General features: G+C 37.9%; 1 long non-coding RNA gene across 1 annotated transcript in view; it reads left to right on the forward strand.

The window, feature by feature from the left end:
- Nucleotides 1–2,786: 2,786 nt before the first annotated feature.
- Nucleotides 2,787–4,452, forward strand: part of LOC108447361 — a 39,656-nt gene continuing 37,990 nt past the window's right edge. The window contains exon 1 of the long non-coding RNA XR_001862901.1: nucleotides 2,787–2,852. This is a non-coding gene — a long non-coding RNA (uncharacterized LOC108447361). The remainder of the gene's footprint in view (nucleotides 2,853–4,452) is intronic.

Raw genomic sequence — 4,452 nt, forward strand, 5'->3', positions numbered from 1 at the left:
TCAAATGAGCAAAAGTCAAAATTGTGGTGATGTGTACAGAGAAGTAATGAGAGTCCTACAGAAAAACAGGTATTTGCTTGTCTTCTAGTAAATTACTGAAGGCAGCAGGACCCAGCTCAGATGCGTTTAAAGCTTGTTTACACAGTGTTCACTGTCTGTGGGTCCTGAGTTTTTGCTTGAAAAATAATCTGAATGTGGATAAGAAGCTGGAAGTGGAATTTTATTTGGTTTGGGTTTTTGTTTTAATCTTTATCAAGCTGTTTATTTATCTGTTGCATGATTCTGAATGTAACTGCTGACTTTTTGTCTCGGGTGGGGGGGTTTGGAGGAGATACATAAAATGCACTGATGGCATCACCATTCTTTTTGTATCAGAAAACAATTACAGAGGTGGGATCTTAAAGAGAATTTAGTAGCTCTTACATCTTTATATATATCTTCTGTACTCTCAGTTTTGAAGTTACAGACAACCTTTCACCCCCCAAATTCAACAATTTTTTAATTGTGCGAGAATGACTATTTGTGATATTTTCATTATTTCTGTCCTTATTGTCTGAAGATAAATGGATGAAAATGTAGGATTCGCTAAAAAAATAGCAAGTTCTATGTTTTGTTTAGAGCAAGGTGAAGTTCCTTGAGACTTTAGTTTTTCAAGTGATGGATTGTCTTGTGCTCTTTAAAAGGAAAGTCTCTGGTGTGACTTATGGGTTGGATTTTCACCTATTCCTTCCTATTCACCTATGGATTTTTGCCTGTTCCTTAGTTTGTATACTCGCACCCATGAATCTTAAGGGATCAGTATCATGTTAAATGGGTAAACACTTTATCCTGTTCCAGAATTTAAAAAATACTTCTGTTGCTTTATGAACCAGGATTTCTGGCTTGTGTTTTCCAATGTCAGTATATTATTTGCTGTGCTAAGGGTCTCTAAAACCAGTGGCAAACATAGGTGTTTTGCCTAATGCCCGCTTTTCTTTCCTGGCTTGAAGAATTTGTCTTATTGTCATTTATAAAACAGGGAGCTGTGACTAAGGGACTGGTTATATCGGAGCTTGATAAACCTTTGTAAAGCAATGTGCTGTTGCGAGTAATGGCCTCCATTCATTATTAGCCCAGTTGATTTTCATTTACACTTGGCTCTAACAATTAGCTTGAGCAGGTGTGAAGGTGATGGAGGGCCAGGGACGCACAGAGGTCAGCCACTGCTCTGTGTGATAAATTAACCATTATTATCTGCAGTGAAAGTGGCTCTTTACGCTTGTCAGCAGCAAACAAAGGGACAACATATCTCACATAAAGTGGAATCAGGGCCACTACTGCAAATGTGATGGGTCTGTAATTTTTGTCTGTTAAATAAAGGCAAATCCTTTTGAAGTGTCACACCTGTGCATTTCACTTTAAGGAGGTAAACCTATCCTGCCTTACAGATATATATATATATATATATAAATTTATGGATATTGAGTTTCAAAGCTGTAGTTAGTGGCATTTTATAGTAATGCATTCTAATCTGTATTAGAAACTAACTAGAAAACTATTAGTAAAGGATTTAAAACATGGATATTTTCAGCAGACTGTAATAGGGAAATTATCTGAGACTTCTGACTTTTAAATTCCTGTGTTACTACTTCAAAAGCACCTGCCATTTTTTTTCTGTATCACATTGTCTTTCCTCTAACATGTACCTATTTTTATAACATTCAAATGAACTGTAATCTTCTCCAAATCTAAAAGATGTCCTCTTCTAGAAGGTGTGGAATTTGGGAATGGATCACATATAAACCTCTCCCAAGCCCACTGTGGGATATTGATGGATTGAAGAATTGACAGAACTTGAGTTCTACTTGGGCTTGGGTGTAGTACTGCTGCTTTACTTTTACGAATTTCTTAGTCAACTGGACTGCCAATATTTTCCGTGTCATGAGTAAGTTATAAAGAATCTGCAGGCCTTGATCCTATGTGAAAATGAGAGAAAGTATAGAAAGGAGGAGGGCCACTTCCCAATAAAATAGGGAGTGCAGGGAATTTGAATGTTTAACTTGTCTGTTCTATCCAGCTCCCCCTGTCCCCCTCATTTACTCTGTTATTGGAAGGAAAGGTCTTACAAGATGAGTGCCTGAAGCTATGTTTTCATTCTTTGGCTAGCAAAATAGTCTGCCAGTTTGCAATGTTTAAAGTATGTGAGCTCCGTCCACACACAGCCTGTCTTACCAATCAACAGGAAGAATATACAGATTTTTGGATACTTTGTTATAACCTTTGTTGTCTTTATGAAGAATTTTCAAAGAAACTCAAGGCTTTATTTTAACAATAGCTTTGGTTATCTGTGATGGGAGCAAACGTTTCCTTGTTTTTTTGGTGGACAAGAGTTGCACCATCACACTCCTGCTAGCACTTGGATTGGTTGCTCACAGAGTCTTCATTGTTAGCTCAAGTATCAGGGCCATAAGCTTGATCCCATGGGCCATGTTGGTTTAGTCTGAAGTGGCATTTCATTTGCCATTGATACTCTTGTTTCTCTCTAGAATCATGGTGAGTTTTCCTAAAAAGCCTGTTTCCAAACGTGAATTACTCGCATAATCCATTTGTGGAACTTACAGAAGCACCACAGATCTGGAATCCAAGTACTTTAGCTGATCTAGCGGTCAAATGGCTGCTTGAGCTAAGCATCTTCTTTTCCAAAAAGTTAAGGAATTACTAACCAATGTTATGGAAACTGAAATCAACAAAAATATACTGAGGCCTGAGCAGGAAGTTCTGTTATTAACCTTCCCCTCTGCTTTGGCAGGAACTGCCAAGGCTGCCCGTGCTGTCTGCGGCAGGGAAACTGCAGAGCTGACTCCTCTGGTAAGGTAAGGCCTTTCCGATGGCAGCCATTTCTTTTGTGCTCTGATTTTACTACATATGAGATCACTACTTCTCTGGATGTAGTTAGGGGTGTCTGCATCACCCTAAAAACGCTGGTGTGACTTCCTTAGAAGCAGCCAGTTGTCCATGGGCTGCCACACAGAAGTTACATTGCAGAATGAAGGGTAATGTCCTCCCCAGAGGAAGCAAAATATTCTCAGTTTAGGGCTGCTGCTTATCAAAGAACAAGTGAAAGGGGGTAGGGAATACAGACAATTGTTGTTTTAAAGAAAGCAATGTGTTTATTATAAAAAGCAAAGCTGTTGCAACTAACTGGCAGCAGTTTAGCATTGCATAGAGTCTTGTTAGAAGTAAACTATATGTTTAATCACTTGATTTGTCAAAAGGGAGGGTTGAACTCAGGGGAATAAATATAATACACATGGGTTTAATTACCATGGATGGGTAGGCAAAAACAAAGTATGCAAAACAGTACATTTCACATATGTGTGTATGTTCATATATAATTAGAGTTGGGCAGAAAATGCATTTTTTCCTTCCACCCACACTTTCCTTGTTTTTTTATCAAAATAAATATTTTGATAGAAAAACATGCACCAACTCTACCATATATAGTAATTACTTGTCACAGACAAAGATAAAAAAAAAGAGAAAACTTTGAAGTTAAACTCAAAGCAAAGAAAGCTAATTTTACTCATTAGAAATACATAAAACTCTAATTGGGAAGGGCACAGAAAGGAACACAAACATTTGCTGCATGGTAGAGGAATAAGTGTGCTATAGACAAATACATCTCTTGAGTTTCACTTGGTGGCTTATAGCATATCTTCAACACACAGGGATCAGGGACATAAAAAGACACTTTTCAGTAATTTGTCCAAGGCTGTGCTGTAAATCATTGTCGAGGGGGATAATACTTTGGGGTTTCTACTCTCAGGAAGGCCAGAAAGCAGTTGCCTCATCTGTTACGTATTCCATAAAAGGTAGGGGAGTGGGGGGGAGGGGGGGGTGTGGTTTTTTGTTTGTTTGTTTTTTCATTTGAGAAACTTGTGAAGATTAAACAAAAATGTAATTTTTGTCTGAGGTGCAAATGAGATGGAATGTTGCTGCACAAATTAGAGAAGTTAATAAATATGTGATATGGTGTGAAGTTAGATGTGTTTTCTCTCTTGAGAGATTGTTCAGATAGGGAAAGGTCAATAAAAAACTGTTAAAATGTACTTTTTTCTTTGGTCTATATTTATAAGGACCAGGTTTTTTTCAGTTAAGCCATGCAAATCCAATGAATTTTAAGAGCCTGCTATGGCTGAAGATTTATCCTCTTCCCAATATCTTTGCACAGGGAAGCATTAGTTTAGGAAGTTTATGATTTGGAGAAGATATAGAAGTTAGACTGGGCATGATGCCAAATTTGGTTTGCTGCAGATTCATCACAAGCTGACAATGTAAAGAGGGTGAAGATCGCTAATGCTCAGTGATGTAGAAATGTTTAAAAGTTCAGCTCAGGTACCATTCCTGGAGCTTGAAGCTGTTTCTAGGTCTCTGTACTCTGACCTGAAGTCAGAAGAAATTGTAGTGGGGTTT

The sequence above is a fragment of the Corvus brachyrhynchos genome, unplaced genomic scaffold (genome assembly GCF_000691975.1).
Source record: "Corvus brachyrhynchos isolate BGI_N302 unplaced genomic scaffold, ASM69197v1 scaffold200, whole genome shotgun sequence".
Lineage (NCBI taxonomy): Eukaryota > Metazoa > Chordata > Aves > Passeriformes > Corvidae > Corvus > Corvus brachyrhynchos.